Below are 19,061 nucleotides of genomic sequence, written 5' to 3'. Positions count from 1 at the left end.
GACCGAGAAATAATGGGGCAGAATTAGAATGTAGGAGGAAAAAACAGAAATAGAGACGGATATACGAGCTGTGTAGAGTGTAACAGATTAGCGTGAGGTACGAAGATTCCACAGGTAGTATAAAGTTAATAGTAAAGCACTCAGATCTCGTAGGGAAAGGAGGAAACATCAGGTTACTGAACATTTAGCCTTCATATTGGGTGCACACAAGAACTTGCATATTTAATGTTTACAGTAACAATTCATTATTATATTCCGCAAGCACGGGAACAGAGCTTAAAATTCCATTACGTTGACGATTAACAAATTAACATGAGATAGCGAGATAATAGAGGTAGCATTAAATAGTTTTGAAAATTAATTACTTAAAGAAACTATTCCACTACGTAGCCTTCTATCGTCTACACACACACACACACACACACACACACACACACGCACACACAACACAGTTGCGGAAACCCAAGCGTCCTTGCACGCACAATCCACTTACGTAGTGGACCTCAAACGCCTAATGAAAATGTGTTTTTCTCTGGGAAGCGGTTGTGTTTGCAAGAGAAATAAGAGGGCGTAGTTAGACAACGGACATTCTCTCTTTCCACCCCCGGAATAGCCACTGAAACAGAACAAGCAGTGAAGAATATCGGCGGCCAGTACCTTCTGCCACGCACGGGGGCAGTGATTTACGGCGTGCAGATGTAAATGTAAATGGAAGGATAAGTGAAGAAATGGAGTAAAATGACAATAGAGGAAGTGTGTGGGAAGGGGCGCCTTGCGCATGCGCACGAGCGGAGGCTGGCTGGCGGCGGCGGCGGCGGCGGCGGCGGTCCCGGGCGGCGGCGGCAGCGCCAGTCGAGCGGCGGCCCCCGCGCAGAGCACGTCACGCCGGCAGCCCGTTGCCGCCCCCGCCGCCACCGCCTCCGCCTCCGCCCCCGCCGCCCCCGCCGCCGCTCTCCGCGTCTCGCGCCATGGCGGCCGCGCGCTCCCCGGCGCCCGCGCTGCTGCTCGTGCTCGCCGTGCTCGCGCGGACCTCCCTCGAGCAGGACGAGGACATCCCGCACAACGAGTAAGCCAAGCCAGCCGCCTACAGCGCCGCGCCGCGCCTAGCTTCGCCGTCGTCGGCCATCTTGCCGGGGGCGGCAGCGGCGGCGGCGGCCGCTGCTGGCGCCACACGGGGGCTTCCGCGCTGCGGCAAGCGAGCAGCAGCCGCCGCGTCGCTGCCGGCGATACATTCCGGAGGGAGGCGTCTACTGTGCAACCAGTGGCCCTCATGCCCTCCTTATCCACTGGCCACTGTCCAGTTTCTGGCCTGGACCCTGGACATTTTCACATTCCTAACCAAGTGATCTGCTCTTACATTGCTCACTCTTCGCGATGGTCGACATCACGTCTATTGAAGAATTCTGCAGCCGAGTGTGCGATGTTTTGAAACTTCTTGGCAATTTGAAACCGCGTGCTGAACCGGGATTCGAACCAGGAACTTTTGCGTTTCGTGGGTAGTGCTCTTACCGACGGACTATCCGGGCACGACTCACGACATGCGCCCACAGGCAATGTCCTTACTCCCAGGATTGCTAGTCTCGCAAGATATGTAGGAGAACTTCTGTGAAATTTGGGAAGTAGGAGAGCAATACGGATGGTAGCAAAGGTGTGTGGATTGGCTGTGAGGCGTGCCTGGATATGTCAGTGAGTGAGAGCATTGGTTGTAGAACACGAAGGTACTGGGTTCGATTCCTAGTATTGCAAAAAATTTTAATGTCCCAGTAAGTTTCATCAGTTTCTGGATTGCACTTATTAGATTTCTAAACAGTCTTAATTTGCAGTGATTTTTTTTTCATAGCGGGTTTAAACTTTTAGTAAGCTCACATATCGTTGTAATAACAAAACTCAGTACCCAATAACCGCCAAATTACCAAAAAAAAGTAATAAAAATTAAAAAGTCAAGAATGATGAGGTGTTCTCAAAAGCCGCTTAGATATATGAAGGTGCTTTATTCGCAACTACCGCTTTCACAGCGGTATAGACACATCTTCAGGTTTATCTGTCAGGAGCAAAAATCATTGTCTGAAATTTTTGAAATGGTAGAAACACAGGAAGTTGGGTGTATTTAGATATCGTTCCCCATCGTATAGCGGAAGGATGACTCGATCTGACATACCGTCCACGACGGAACTCAACGGAAAGCGAAGTGCAAGTTCGGCGTGGAAAAAGGTGGGGCGAGAAATCGGCCATGACCTTTTCAAAGTAACAGTCTTGGATTTCTATTGAACGATTTAGGAAATCACAGAAAATTGAAATCTGCATCGCCCGAATGGGATCTGAGATCCACTCTTACTGAAAATCTGTAACAAAATCAATCTATCGACGAGCGTCGTCTTACAAAGCGTTTCACAGTTCTGTACTTCATTAACAAAGAGAGATTGAAACATTACAGATGTAACTATAATAGTAAAGATCTGAAGATGTTCTGTTAATCGCCGAAACCAGTAACGAAGTAAAAATGATCACTTTTTACTGAATTTGCTACGGTACGTAGTATATTTTTTATATAATTCCGTGACACACTATTCCGGCTCTAACACAGGTAGGGATACTTAGCCGCGTGGTTTGCAACACTTTCCTCCTCAAACCCTTTGTCTTCGAGTAATGATTCCATCAGAGACGCAGTCCGGACAATAAAGCCGCAAGACAATGGGCCGTTACCCACCGAAGAAACCGTAACGGTATTCGCTGGATTGATTTAGAGTAAAGGCGGGGAAAAGTAATTACAATAGCTGGCCAGAGCAGCGCGTTGCACTTTACGGAGAGGCTTGCTACTGTGCATTACGTAAGCGCTCGTTCCGACAAGAGTCAAGCAATGTAATTCAGATATCTCATGACATTATTTTGACTGTAAAATCAGCGAATTTTGAGGTTACACAGAGGATTACCAAAAGTCATGTTTCTTTTTTCATTTCTTTCGTGGATCATTCGTGAATGGAGGAGGAGAGAGGCGAAAGTGGTAGTGGTACACGACGCACGCGCAGTCAGGCGTACGGGGCATAAATGTTGATCTAGATGCACATGACTTTTCCGATTACGTAGTATGAGTCACTACCACGGAAGCTACTAAGCCGTCGACGAATACACGCTGGAAATTTTCCAGTTCCGTTGCTGAGCCATCTTCAAAAAAACACGGTTTGTTCCATGAAGTGAGCTCTGGAAAGATGCAGGGAATCAGGCGCGGCAGATCGGACGTTCCTTAATGTTTTGCTAAAGGCACGGTGAGAGGTCAGTAACGGAGGCGAATGTCGCAGTCACTGTGAGGCGGGGCTGTGTCTTTCCACACAAGTAACTCCTTAACTGTCTTTCCGAGGTTGGACGAGCGGCGTTCTAGTCCTCCCATCAAGAAAACACTGCACAGTGGCGGTAATAGCAACTAGATCTGAGACACGAAAGCGTAGGCATTTATTCCACTCCATACGCTAAAAGCACGCATCCACAAACTTGAAAGAGCGCTCTAGATCAATAACGGTTGGGTGATAAACGAGGAAAAGTGGAGCATATGTGACAATCAATAGCGCCTTTCTCTTCTAAGTCCAAGTGACTGGAATAACACGTAAGAATTACTCGCTGTAGCTACGAAACATTCTTTGAATGCCGCATGTGACGACTACAGGCTGTAACGGTTTCCGTCCGGAAATGCACGGAATTGGCATCATACGATACTGTTTGAAGTTCCATGAGTGCGTCCGGCATTTTAGACGAACAGTAAATTTCCCTGTCTAGGCCATGTAACATTATTCTTATGGTACAATAGTTTAGCGATACATCTCGTCTCTATCGGCATGTATTTCCTGATGTATTAGGGGAAATGGAATACTAACCATATAATTGCCGGAGTATTCTTTGTTTACATACCTGTAAGGTCACATGCCTTTAAAAGGCATTTACTCGAGCGTAGCTCGAATTTTGGCGTCTCGTGTCCGTTCTGGCGTATTGAGTGTTGTACATTGAGACCAGTGAGATAAACTGTGTGACAGGAAATCCTATTCAGGGAGGTAACCTGTTTCAATTGAAAACTGTTAGGATTCACTAGAAGTGATTGTTGGTCTGTGAAGGAGAAAACATTTGAAACTTCCTGGGATATTAAAAGTGTTTGCCGTACTGGGCCTTGAACCTAGAACCTTTACCTTTCACGGGCAAGTTCAGGCTCATTTCTTTTGTTCACCAGTACGGTCGCGCAAGAACCTGCCGGCGAAAGGCTAAGTTCCCAGGTTTGACGCCTGCTCCAGTACACAATTTTAATCTGGCAGAAAGTATCGGATAAGCGCACACTCCGCTGCAGAGGGAAAATTTATTCACGTGAAACTCGGTTTAGCGATGCATTGATCCATAGCGTTATGGTACAAAAGTTGAACACACAGCACTGGGAAGACGCCTATAGTTTCAAGGCCACAGGTTATAAAATACAGGGAAAAAAAGAGTCTTTCAAGTTACAATGCATATCGATTTTGCGTCTCGCTCTTTTTTCACTTTTCATCGACGTATATCGATTTCTCGCATTCTTTTTTTGTGTGTATTTAATTTTTTTTATTGATATCACGATCGTTACATGCGATGCTGTAATGAATTGTGTCCAATTCGCGCTGCCTTATTTACACGCTAGATTAGCTAATTTTAAAAACACTTATTTACAGTGATAATAAGTTTGTGTCAGAATGTGACCATCTTCAGACCATTTATTGCATGAGGTAGGCTGTAGCGGTGAACAGCGCAGGTGTCATAACTCCACGAACGTCACTCCGTCCACCGCCACCGCTTATCATCACGCTATAAATTGTCTGAACGATGATCACATTCGACCGAAACCGACAACTACTGTAAACAAATGTTTTAGTGCGGTCGGGTTCCTTTTTAATACATTTTTAAATTACTTTTAGCCAAGCCGCTCTTTCTCCACCAGATGTGTTCTCAAAAATTAGAGATTTGTGAAGTTTTTCAGTAGCAGAAGTGTGATACATCTACATCTTCATCTACATTTACAACCATACTCCGCAAGCCACCTGACGGCATGTGGCGGAGGGTGCCTTGAGTACCTCTATCGGTTCTCCCTTCTATTCCAGTCTCGTATTATTCGTGGAAATAAAGATTGTCGGTATGCCTCTGTGTGGGCTCTGATCTCTGTGATTTTATCCTCATGGTCTCTTTGCGAGTTATACGTAGGAGGGAGCAATATACTGCCTGACTCCTCGGTGAAGGTATGTTCTCGAAACTTCAACAAAAGCTGGTACCGAGCTACTGAGCATCTCTGTTGCAGAGTCTTCCACTGGAGTTTATCTATCATCTCCGTAACGCTTTCGCGATTACTAAATGATCCTGTAACGAAGCGCGCTGCTCTCCGTTGGATCTTCTCTATCTCTTCTATCAACCCTATCTGGTACGGATCCCATACTGCTGAGCAGTATTCAAGCAGAGGGCGAAGAAGCGTACTGTAACCTACTTCCTTTGTTTTCGGATTGCATTTCCTTAGGATTCTTCCAATGAATGTCAGTCTGGCATCTGCTTTACCGACGATTAATTTTATATGGTCATTCCATTTTAAATCACTCCTAATGCGTACTCCCACATAATTTATGGAATTAACTGCTTTCAGTTGCTGACCTGCTATATTGTAGCTAAATGATAAGGGATCTTTCTTTCTATGTATTCGCAGCACATTACACTTGTCTACATTGAGATTCGATTGCCATTCCCTGCACCATGCGTCAATTCGTTGCAGTTCCTCTGCATTTCAGGACAATTTTCCATTCTTACAACCTCTCGATATACAACAGCATCATCCGCAAAAAGCTTCAGTGAACTTCCGATGTTATCCACACGGTCATTTATGTATATTGTGAATAGCAACGGTCCTACGACACTCCCCTGCGGTACACCTGAAGTCACTCTTACTTCGGAAGACTTCTCTCCATTGAGAATGACTTTAGTGAACCGCGTCTGTATAAAGCGACAACGCAGTTGTACTTATTCCTCCTTTCATGGATACAAGGGTAGTGACTATAGGCCTAGTTGAGAGCGCATCTTCTGTCCTATGTCGGCAAAGATGTGGGAGCCGTTCCCCCGGCCTTTTAGACCGTGGCTGTGTGCAGCCGCCTAGGAACCTGCGGCAGTGTCCACAGCGCCATAGGAAGTCGATCGGCGGCTGTGACTTGCTGAACGTTTGCCGCTTCGGGCTGGAAAGCACGCCCGCGCCCCGAGCGTGGAGCCCGGCGGGGCGCTGTCGGTGGCGCCAGCGGTGTGGTGCGCATTGATTGACGCCGCTGGCGCCCTCGAGCGCTGCTCCACGGGCCGACGCCGACGCCGCCTCCCTCTTCCGGCCCCTGCCTCTGTGTCTACACTTCACAAACACTGCGTCACCTGACACGGTCTTCTCGTGTGTCGCACCCTTATCCCCAAACCCACGTCCCGTTCACCCCCCCCCTTTTTTTTTTTGGTTGACGGAACTGATATTTGCGATAGCAATGGCTCACTAGCAATGAGGCTGTCTAGGGTGAGCAGCACGCGGCGACTGTTTGTTGCTGACGCTATATCACAGGGAAAGTGTAGTTAGAATTGCGCTCTGCCATAACTACGGTTTTGGGAGTACATAAATGACGAAATGAATGGTAGGAATACTGGTAGTATTGATAGTATAGGTAAGGAGAGACACATAAATGAATGTGTAGAGGAGGAATTGGGAGCCGAAGGCTTCTCATTGTTTTTTGTTTGCTAATCTCTTTGTTTTGCACGTAATTAGAACCGCACGTCGTTCAATGTTACTCCGTAGCGTATTGCATAATCCAACAAAACACTAACTGCGTTTTATAAGTAATAAAAATTAGCTGCTCGCGTACCTTCTGCGCTCTCATGTAACAAAGCAATAATTTTTGATACTAGCTATTTACAATTTGTACAGAAACCAGATGGCAGTTATAAGAGTCGAGGGGCATGAAAGGGAAGCGGTGGTTGGGAAGGGAGTGAGACAGGGTTGTGGCCTCTCCCCGATGTTATTCAATCTGTATATTGAGCAAGCAGTAAAGGAAACAAAAGAAAAATTCGGAGTAGGTATTAAAGTTCATGGAGAAGAAGTAAAAACTTTGAGGTTCGCTGAAGACATTGTGATTCTGTCAGAGACGGCAAAGGACTTGGAAGAGCAGTTGAACGGAATGGACAGTGTCTTGAAAGGAGGATATAAGATGAACATCAGCAAAAGCAAAATGTAGTCAAATTAAATCGGGTGATGTTGAGGGGATTAGATTAGGAAATGAGACACTTAAAGTAGTAAAGGAGTTTTGCTATTTAGGGACCAAAATAACTGATGATGGTCGAAGTAGAGAGGATATAAAATGTAGACTGGCAATGGCAAGGAAATCGTTTCTGAAGAAGAGAAATTTGTTAACATCGAGTATAGATTTAAGTGTCAGGAAGTCGTTTCTGAAAGTATTTGTATGGAGTGTAGCCATGTATGGAAGTGAAACATGGGCAATAACCAGTTTGGACAAGAAGAGAATAAAAGCTTTTGAAATGTGGTGCTACAGAAGAATGCTGAAGATAAGATGGGTAGATCACGTAACTAATGAGGAGGTATTGAATAGGATTGGGGAGAAGAGAAGTTTGTGGCACAACTTGACTAGAAGAAGGGATCGGTTGGTAGGACATGTTTTGAGGCATCAAGGGATCACAAATTTAGCATTGGAGGGCAGCGTGGAGGGTAAAAATCGTAGAGGGAGACCAAGAGATGAATACACTAAGCAGATTCAGAAGGATGTAGGTTGCAGTAGGTACTGGGAGATGAAGAAGCTTGCACAGGATAGAGTAGCATGGAGAGCTGCATCAAACCAGTCTCAGGACTGAAGACCACAACAACAACAACATGTATGGAAGTGAAACATGCACGATAAATAGTTTGGACAAGAAGAGAGTAGAAGCTTTCGAAATGTGGTGCTACAGAAGAATGCTGTAGATGCGATGGGTAGATCACATAACAAATGAGGAGATATTGAACAGAACTGGAGAGAAGAGAAATTTGTGGCACAACTAGACTAGAAGAAGGGACAGGTTGATAGGACATGTTCTAAGGCATCAAGGGATCACCAATTTTAGCTTTAAAAATTTTATGTTGTAACGAGATATTTTCCTAATAATTTTCACTCCCTGTTGCACTCCATTAAGGTAAAAATCAAAGAAAAACAGTCTCTATCACGTTTTCAGAGGGCAGCGTGGAGGGTAAAAATCGTAGAGGGAGACCAAGAGATGAATACACTAAGCAGATTCAGAAGGATGTAGGTAGCAGTAGGTACTGGGAGATGAAGAAGGTTGCACAGGATAGAGTAGCATGGAGAGCTGCATCAAACCAGTCTCAGGACTGAAGACCACAACAACAACAACAACAACAACAACAACAAATCCAGTTTAGACGCGCAGAAACAAAAAAATCTGTAAACTATTGCTGCTATTTTGTACTGAAGAGATCTTTCTTCATCATGATCGAGGGCAAGAGTTTGCTGTTATTCTTGACTGGCTTAGCACCAACTTCTTCGCTCGGACATATTGTATGGCTTGCAGAGATTTCTTTTGTTTTCATTTAATCGACTTTTTATGTTGTCTACAAAGTGCAACACCTTCTAAGCTTTTCACGCTAATTAATGCCATATAAGCATTGTCTTTTCCGAAGGTACTTCTGCCCAAAAAGCGATTCTCTTAGCTGAGTCCGAAGTTTTTGTTAATCATGGTTTTTGGGTTCTTGTGGAGATATTTTAATTTGTACTTTCATCCTTTAACAATCTTTATATCTAACCGAGAAATGACTTATCAATTTTCATAAGTTTACCTTTAAAAAATTTTATGTTGTAAAGAAATATTTTCTTAAAAATTTTCACTCCCTGTTGCACTCTATTAAGATAAAAATCAAATAAAAACAGTCTCGATCACGGTTTCAGATGTTTTATTTGTTAGCAACTGGTTTCGGCCGTTCGGACCATCTTGGGAGATCCTCAGAAGTAAGGATTGCGCTCCATCCGCCGCAAGCAGCAGCCATAATGGCGTTCAAAGCCTGAAGATGGTCTAAGGAAAGGCCGTAACCGATTGCTATCAAATAAAAATTCTGAAAACGCGATCGAGACTGTTTTTATTTGATTTTTAGCATTTTATACTGATCGCTGTGCTCCAGTTACCGAATAGTTTCTAAGATTTTAAACTCCCTTAGGGGTTGAGTTTCCAGAAACAGTGAAACACATAATTTTTTTATTTCTAGTTGAGAAGCCAAATTTAAATTTTCATAGATTTTGCTTCAAAAATGCATTTGTAATAAAATATTGTCATAAAAAGTCTCATCACCTATTTAACCCCCTCAGGTGTTCATTTTCTAAAATCACTGAAACACAGATTTTTTTTATTTGTAGACGAGAAGTCAAATACCATTACTCATAGATGTACCTTTAACAATACTTTAGTAGTTCTTTAATAATTACATATTCGAAAAAAAAGCTTTTACCCACTATTTCACCCCCAATGGGGTTAAATTTCCAAAAATACTGAAACAGGTATTTCTTTATTTCTGACCAAGAAACCAAATACTAATTTTCGTTGGTCTAGCATCAAAATGGCCTTAATAGCGACATTTTTTAAAAAAATCCTCCTTCCCCTATATCACCCCTTCGGGTAGGAATTTCGAAAAAGCCCTTCTTGAACGACACGTACAGTACAAGATCCACACCTTCTCCAAATTTCCTGTTTCTCTCCTGAGTGGTTTGGGCAGGGCGATGATAAGTGAGCCAGTAAGTCAGTCAGTCAGTCAGAACATTGCCTTTTATATTTAAAGATAAGTGCGAAAGTTGTTCAACAATAACAGAATAACGTCTTATATAAGTTCGAGGAAATATTGAAGCGATGTTTGATAAGTTTTCTTTGTGTTTTTTGTTGTCTTTAATTTTAACTTTTGTTTCGAGGAAATTGCGTTTTCTAACGCTATATGATAAATCTGTACTTTTGGTTTTTCATTTTTGCAGCATCACTCTGATTCACGTTGCGCATCAACAATTTTCGAACAAAACCCGAATTAAAAATTGACCCTTCCCATTTTGTTATAAATATTGTTTATGTTTAAGTAACGGGTAGCTGGATAACCATGTAGAACAAACATGTTCCTCAGGTTACGTGGCCTCTTATATATCCTCACTGTTTCTAGACGGCTCACCGCTTCCGCATCCTAGGGGAATCTAGTACGAGACTGATCGCATACGCAAACAAAGCGATCGAAATGAGGTACCACCCGGTAGATCTGCAGCCTACCTAACGTTCAGGTAACGTGGTTGTGTTCTTAACTGACCAAAGGTACTAGGAAAATTACCGTAGTCTGCCATATCTTACCATAGTCTACCGTAGCCTACAGCAGTTTTACAACAGCACTCATCGTTAATTGATTTATGAAGTTGCAAGATGAGCTGGAAAGAATTTCTATTTGGCATGATGAATAGCAGCTTTTTCTGAATGTGGAAATATGTAAGCTAATGCAAATGAGAGGGAAATAAAATCACGTCATGTTCAAATACAGCGTCAGTAGTATACAAGTTGTTTGACTATAATGAGCACAAACTAAAGGGGCCGGCAGAGGACAAAGAAACAAGCGATCAACCCTAATAAACATAGACCCGGGAACAACTGCAGTCATGCCAATGTAACAACATTGTTAATGTCTAAGACTACATTTATATCAAAACACCACAAGTGAGGCATAAATTACATAACGATAAACTGCCCTCATTTGATACTATCGTCATTCCGGATGCTTAAGTACTTGTAGACAGCGTTTCGACAAATTCAGATGGTTCAAATGGGTCTGAGCACTATGGGACATAACATCTGAGGTCATCAGTCCCCTAGAACTTAGAACTACTTAAACCTAACTAACCTAAGGACATCACACACATCCATGCTCGACGCAGGATTCAAACCTGCGACCGTAGCAGTCACGCGGTTCCGGACTGAAGCGGCTAGAACCGCTCGGCCACAACGGCCAGCGTTTCGACAAGTGTCTCGGCCATTGTTCGCCAATACCGTGGCCTGCCAGATCCTCATCTTGAACCCATTGTAAATTGTTTTTTGTCTAGGTATATTTCAAAGTTTTGGTATGTTCCAGACCTCTCGACAGTGTCAGTAACCTCCGGAAATACATTGTGAATGTTTGTCGATGCATTGAGAAACGCCTGGGATGTCTGAACATGTCGATAGAGGGCGTGTTGATGCCTGCCTTCACGTGAGTGGCGGCCACGTGATCACTCAGTGTAATGTGTTTGTGGATATCTGCTGTTTGCATCATGTATTCATTCGTAATACGTCGTATCGGGGACACCATTGGATTCCAGACGTATTTTTACTAAAACTATTTTCTTATTTCATTGCCCTCTACTTTGCGTCTTTCGTTCAGATCTATAATACCAACCTGTATATGAAATGAGATGAAATGCAGGTCGGTTGTAAAAATAGTGACTGGTAGACTTCGCTTTATTGGGAGAATTCTAGGAAAGTGGACCTCACTTATAAAGCAGACCATGTACAGAACACTTGCGCGACCCACTCTTCAATATCCCAGAACATTAAATTCAGAGCACGTGAAGAAGTTATTATTCCTTTATTATGTAAATTGAAGGTGAAGGGGAGAGAAAAGAAAGGAAGAGGAAGGAACTGATCATATTAGCTGCATCGGGACTTTATGTGGAATCAGCACCGGCTACTGAAAATATGTACCGCACTCGGATTCCAAAATGGGATCTCTGGCTTAGGAGGCAGTTGGATTAACCAGTGCGCCACCCAGACACAGTGTTCACGGCAAATGCGCGGATTATCTCGGGCTGATGCCCGGCCGACCCCACATTCCCACGTAGCGCCACCACTTAACTGTAACCCCCAGCCATGTCCTCCTTGCTCTCTAATTTTAGATTCGCACTGGAGGTCGAACATAAATGTGCAACTACACTCACTGGTGTGGTTGCATATACCATCGAGGTGTATCAAATATATAAAGAGTGGTGTCTGTTCTTCCAGACATGTCCAAAAGAACAGATACCACACATTCATATAGTATTATTCCTTCCCGCATATGTCTCGCAATAAGAGCACGGCAGTAATACTGCAGATATTCTGGGAATATGAAGGCATGCTGTTCGTCTGCCTTCCTGCTCGCTGCCCGCGACTGTAATCAGAAGGGGGGAAACATGATACCAATGACTGGTACCCTCCATGACAGAGCATACAGCTGGCTTCCGGAGTAAGCAGATGCAGATAAATGGTGGTCTCTGGACAATGAAGACAGCAGAGATGCTCAAGTAGTTCAGTGTCTTGCCGCCTCACAATCACTACAGGAAAGCTTACATGCATGAATGCACTATTCTGGTAATGTGCAGTGAGAGGAAAGCGAGTAGGAATTGCGAGACGTGCAGCGTCGAACTGCAGTTCAACAGAATGAATCTCACACATCGATAGGCTGAAGCATTATAATCACTGCCCGAGGCGACACTGAATGCCTCGTGCTGCCATTGCAGGTAAGTTATACAGCAAGTAAAGTACGAGGCGTGTTTTTTTTTATGTAAGGTCCGTTTGAACATAAGTACACAACGAAAGGTTATTCCAAAAAAGTAAATTTATTTTCAGAAATTACATACTTCACTCTATTTTTCGACATAGTTGGCAAGTTTGTTCAAACACGTATCATACCTGTCAACCAATTTTAAAATACCCTCTTCATAAAAACTTGTCGCCTGCTCCGATAACCAAGAGTTCACTGCCGTTTTCACGTCGTCGTCGTCATTGTAACGGTTGCCTCTGACGTGTTGTTTGAGGTGGAGGAACAGATGGTAATCGCTCGGCGCAAGATCAGGACTGTAGGGTGGGTGGTCTGAAACTTCTGAGCCAAATCTTTCCAGTAAATCGCGGGTCTGACCTGCAGTGTGAGGTCTTGCATTGTCATGGAGAAGGACAATTCCTGTTGTCAGCATGGCGCTTCTTTTGTTTTGAATTGCTCTGCGTAGCTTTCTCAGGGATTGACAGTATGCTTCTGCATTGATAGTGGTTCCTCGTTGCATGAAGTCGACCAACAAAACACCATGCCTGTCCCAAAACACCGACGCCATGATTTTGCGCTGGGACAGAGTCTGTTTGGCCTTCACTTTTACAGGCGAGTGTGTGTGTCCCCATTCCATGCTGTGTTGTTTCTTTTCGGGCGTGATATGCGATACCCATATTTCGTCTCCAGTTACGATCTGACTCAAGAAGCCGTCACCTTCTTCGTGATAACGAGTCAAGAACTTGATCGCACAATCAAATCTATGGTTTTTGTGGTCCTCTGTTAGGAGTTTTGGGACCCAACGGGAGCACAGTTTCCTAAACTTCAGGTGTTCAAAAACAATGTTGTGAAGCACTGATCTTGACACGTCAGGAAATTCGTTTGAGAGACCTGTTATTGTGAAGCGCCTGTTCTCACAAATTCTCGCTTCAACTGAAGCCATCACATCATCTGTAATCAAAGAAGGGCGACCGGAGCGGTTCTCATCATGGACGTTGTCATGACCATCTTTGAATTCTCGTACCCACCTACGAACATTACTTTCACTCATAGCAGATTCACTGTACACTTCGCAAATCTGTCGATGAATTTCTACAGCAGACAGTTTCCTTGCTGACAAAAACCGTATCACTGAGCGAACCTCAAACGCGGTGGGCGATTTGATAGTCTTAAACATTTTGAAAGCACAGAACAGAACCGTACACGTTAGCTACAGAGCTGAAACTGAGAAGAGTTGTTCCCGAGGCATGCCGGTACAGGCTGCACGCTTTCGTTGCGGTATGCAAGCGAACTACTAGTGTCTACAACAAAACGGACCTTTCTTAAAAAAAAACACGCCTCGTATATAAGTGGAGCAGATCGAATGTTGAATCATTCTAGCCACGTTACGGGGCGCAAATGGGGAAAGCCACTGACACAAGCGAGTTTGACAAAGGGCCTAGGAGCGAGCATGACGGAAACGGCGAAGCTGGTCCGCTGTTCGCGTCCTGCTGTCGTGACCACAAATGCAAAGTGGCTGAAGGCCGATGAAACCATGAGAAGCTGACAAGGAATGCCGGCCGAAGTGGCCGTACGGTTCTAGGCGCTGCAGTCTGGAACCGCGAGACCGCTACGGTCGCAGGTTCGAATCCTGCCTCGGGCATGGATGTGTGTCATGTCCTTAGGTTAGTTAGGTTTAACTAGTTCTAAGTTCTAGGGGACTAATGACCTGAGAAGTTGAGTCCCATAGTGCTCAGAGCCATTTGTACCATTTGACAAGGAATTGGACGTCCGCCTCCTTGTCATAGGACATGAACTGATCCTTGAACGCAGAATACAGGCGATCTGTAATAGATCGCATTATGGAGTACAATTCTGGTTGAGGCGCAAGCACACTATCCAGTCCATGTTGCTGAACGTGGCGCTCCCCAGCAGACCATCCCTACATGGGCCCATGTTGATCCAACAACAACATCAGTTATAGTTACAGCGGGTCCATGGATTCATGAGGTTGTCTGCATACCCGCACACGTCCATCCGTTCGATACAATTTGAAACGAGACTCGTCCTACCAGGCAATACGTTTCCAGAAATCAACAGTCCAATGTCCGTGTTGACGGGCTCAGGAGAGGCGTAATGCTTTGTGTCGCGCAGTCATCAAGGCTACACGAGTGCGCCTTCGCCTCCGAAAACCCATATCGATGATGTTTCGTTGAATGGTTCGCACGCTGACACTTATTGGTGGCCCAGCATTGAAGTGTGCAGAAATATGCGGAAGTGTTGCACGTCTGTCACGTTGAACCATTATGTTCACAGTCCGGAACCGAGCGACTGCTATGGTCGCGGGTTCGAATCCTGCGTCGGGCATGGCTGTGTGTGATGTCCTTAGGTTAGTTAGGTTTGAGTAGTTCTAAGTTCTAGGGGACTGATAACCTCAGATATTAAGTCCCATAGTGCTCAGAGCCATTTGAATCATTTTGATTCTCTTCAGTCGTCGTTCGTCCCGTTCTTGCAAGATCTTTTTGCGGCCGCAGTGATATTGGAGATTTGATGTTTACCGGATTCCTCGTACTCACGGTACACCCATGAAAACGTCGTACGGGAAAATTGCCACTTCATCGCTACCTTGGAGATGCTGTGCCCCTTCGCTCGTGCGACTATAACACCACCTTCAAACTCACTTAAATCTTGATAACGTGTCACAGTAGCAGCAGTAACCGATCTAACAGGTGCACGGGGCACTTGTCTTATATAGGCGTTGCCGACCGCAGCGCCGTATTCTGCCTGTTTACAAATCTCGCATGCGTATTCCAGTTTATTTGGCGCTTCAGTGTAAAAATCCTATTACAAAGTAAAAAAGTAACTAGCAACAACAGATACTACTTTTTATAATGGAGTTCTAAGATTCTAAGTTTCTGGAAATAATTTGCCGTAAATTTAGGTATATTTTATGAATGCACCATTTTAATTTGTTAGGGTTACCGTTCTAACACTTATTCAAAGTATAATATATGTTTAAGCTATAATTTATTCTTAAACAAACGATTCAATAATAAAAATAAAGGAATAATGCTTTTAAGAGAACTGGTGTGTAATTTTGCCCCATCGGGTAACCAAAATGACAAGTTTACAACATTTTTTAAACTGTGAATTCATAGAGAAACTAATTATTTTATATTGAATTCTTTACGCACATCCTTATCTACAAATGTCTGTCTAATGTAAAATTGTTTTTAGTTTTAGTTATCCTACATGAGATGTAAAAGAGGGTTTACATTTTAGTGTCTCGTTGTGGACCTCTTGCCACTACTTATTCTAAATGGGACGTTCATCTGGGGTTTCAAAGAACCTGTACTAGTAATCAAAGACGACATGACAGCTGTGCATCGTGGACATTATTGCGTACCATTTGCATCCTTTCACTCTAGATGTCTTCACTGACGGCGACGGCACCTTCCAGCAGGATAACTCTCTGTGTCACAAGGCCAGACTCGCGCTACAGTGAGCAGCCTGCGCCCACAAACCCCCTGCTAGGAATGTATGAGAACTGTGTGGCCAGTGCGCAGACATCTGACTTCACATACCTCTAGAAATCTAATAAGACTTGTGGAATCCATGCCACACAGAATCGCTGCTGTATTGCGTTCCAAAGGTGGATCAACATGCTATCAAGCAGGTGTTCAGAGTGTTTCAGCGGTTGAATAAGGTGGTCACACGCGTGACTGTAAGTATGATAAATATAAATGTTCAACTATTCTGTACGTGTATGTACAAACCTCTTCGCCTCACATACACCGGTCACGGTTCTATTAGCATCGGTCTGTGTGCCAAATACGTTGATACCTGATGATGACAATACACTATCTTTGCCCGGATATCTGTTAGTGATGCAAACATTAGCTGAAATAAAAATCGGACTCTGAACGTAATTATATATGGGTCGTCAACCGCATTTTCTCTGCTGTTTCGGCGGATATTTACAATTTAGTTTTTGCAGTGTGTAGCTGGAGTCAACCTAAACAAATACGGCCCGTCGCGTCCTTGATGCGACGCCCAGAGCCGATGGAAACCGTTGGTTTGTTTCCCGTTAGGAGGGAAAGGTCTTTATAGCGGAATTTTACGTGCCCATTCGATTGAGCGTTTCCACGTTAAATTCTACATTTGCGTGGCCATAATGTCGGTAGTTGCTTTGCAAATCCTGAGGGTATTTTTGTTCCGTCGTTACAACTACAAGAAAATGCGTGTTTTTCTCTCCAGTCGTATTTCGATTTATTGAAGTACAGCATCATCAGTGGTGGCAATTTCTGCTTGGTTTTCCGCCGTCTGCTAGCACGTGCAACAGACGAAGATCACGTTTGTCGTCATTGTCTCCGGCACACTACTAGAATTTGCACGCGCAACAACCGGACTGGCCAACTTCAATGATAATCAAACTGGAAAAGGCGCAACGTATCGAATATTTTTCCTGACTGCTGTTTCTCAGCACAACCTACCCTGCAGCACCGTTACAATATTCTAATGAACTTACACACATTGCGACAAATAAATTAAAAATGACAGTAACTAGTGAAAATATAAACTAAAGGAACAGGTATCTATTTTGCACATTGCACTTTTTTTTTCAAACGCAGGTCACTGCGTGCCAGACAGTCGTAGTGAGGTCGTGGCTGCCTTGTAACGCACCCTGAAGAATTATCGCGGGCAAACCACGGCCAGGAGAGCGATCTCTAGCTCTTTTGCTCCACATCGGCCGCACTGGGGTCGTTATGAAGTTCCCCAGTGAGACAGGGTCTTGTTGCAGATACCATGTTAATGTTGCGCCACTGCCTGAGAAAATCCTGGTACCTTCAATAAGTGGCGGGGAGACAAGTTAACGAAACGAAATACGTAATCCCTAATTTACCCAATCAGTTCTACGCGATTAACACAATTATGTCGTAATGAACGAAGGAAGGTCTCTGTTACCTGTAAGTCCTTTGATTAGAAAGAGCAACAGAATCGTGAGTAAAGCTGCAACGCCACACACACGAAAAACTGACAGTAACACAGCGATGATTCGCATTTAGAAGGAACTATGAAGACATCGAATACATATGTAAAGGAATCTATACTACTGATGGGTACTTGCCGCATTTGTACTATCTCTGGAATTATATTCCAGTTTTACCCTCATGTAACGATATATTTCTCGGGGACATGGTCGACTGTTGCTCGAAAATGACATCTCTATTTGCCTACTAGTGATAGGGTTTTGATTTAATCCTACAGAGACAGAGATGGTTGTCATGTAGTCGGATGAACTCCTCCGGAAATTCGCGACTTATTTGCCTTAAAAAAAATGGCTCTGAGCACTATGGTACTTAACATCTGAGGTCATCAGTCCCCTAGAACTTAGAACTACTTAAACCTAACTAGCCTAAGGACATCACACACATCCATGCCCGAAGCAGGATTCGAACCTGCGACCGAAGCAGTCGCGCGGTTCCGGACTGAAGCTCCTAGAACCACTCGGCCACAACAGCCGGCCTGATTTGCCTCAAGTCGCTCGATATGGTGCTGCTATAAAGTCTGCCTCACTGCTGACGTTTGCTTGCACAAACCTGCACAAACTTGGCACACACGCTCAGCCATGTGCTTTCTTGCCCTAACTTATGTAACTGAAAATGTCTCATACCACAAGCAGTTTTACAGTACACATGATTGACCACGTTTGTCCTACAGGTGGTCAAACATACTCGTACCAAATACTCTAACAAACATGCTCATCAAGTTAATGGTCACTAGCAGCGATATTGCCGAAACATCGCTCAAAAAGGACTCTGCCATCCTTGAATGTAGTCTGGTAACAGTGATTTCGCGTTTGTATGCTATTTTTTCTTTCACTTTTCTCCCCTTGAAAGTGTGGCTGGTGTTTGCTTATCCATCGTGATACGGCAAACGAACCAATTAATACGAGATACAAGTTACGACAGATTATTGCTTCACTTGAAGTAATAATTTTAAATACGTTAATAAGAAAACTGTAAAACCGGCGTGTCTGTGTATGTGAGCACGCTGATCTCCAAGACTACTAGACAGATTTTCATGGGGTTTCAAAGGTAGCTTTAACGTAGCTCGGGGCAACATAAAGGCATTACTTCACCTAAATCGGATCACGAAAAAAATTGTATTGTAATACAAAGATTTAGGAGTCTGCTCGGCTTAGTAGTTCGGATGTTTACCTCAATGACGGCGTAGTACACCAAAGAACGAATAAATGGCGCTGTACACCAAAGAACCAATAGATGCCGCTGATAGTTTTTCTACCTCACAGTTAAAAGTATTTTCGGAAGTGACCTTCAGTGACAGAATTAAGTACCACAATGTTATCTTTGCGATTACCAACTAGCATTGAACTTATTGAATTTACTTGGTTAGAACATTTTACTTTGAGTATTAAAACTTGTTATACTTCTTTCGATAGTTTTCGGTTATATTTGACTTCTTGGGTAGGAGAAACAAA

At 43.9% G+C, this 19,061-nt stretch overlaps 1 protein-coding gene across 1 annotated transcript in view; it reads left to right on the top strand.

Annotated features, from left to right (window-relative positions):
- The first annotated feature begins 986 nt into the window (after window positions 1-986).
- Window positions 987-19,061, top strand: part of LOC126259958 (voltage-dependent calcium channel subunit alpha-2/delta-3) — a 941,077-nt gene continuing 923,002 nt past the window's right edge. Inside the window, exon 1 of the mRNA XM_049957069.1 lies at window positions 987-1,066. The gene's annotated coding sequence lies outside the window, so the exon portion shown is untranslated. The remainder of the gene's footprint in view (window positions 1,067-19,061) is intronic.

The sequence above is a fragment of the Schistocerca nitens genome, chromosome 5 (genome assembly GCF_023898315.1).
Source record: "Schistocerca nitens isolate TAMUIC-IGC-003100 chromosome 5, iqSchNite1.1, whole genome shotgun sequence".
NCBI classification, from domain to species: Eukaryota; Metazoa; Arthropoda; class Insecta; order Orthoptera; family Acrididae; genus Schistocerca; species Schistocerca nitens.
Note: the sequence above shows the minus strand (reverse complement) of the source record. Positions and strands in the feature narration are given on the sequence as shown.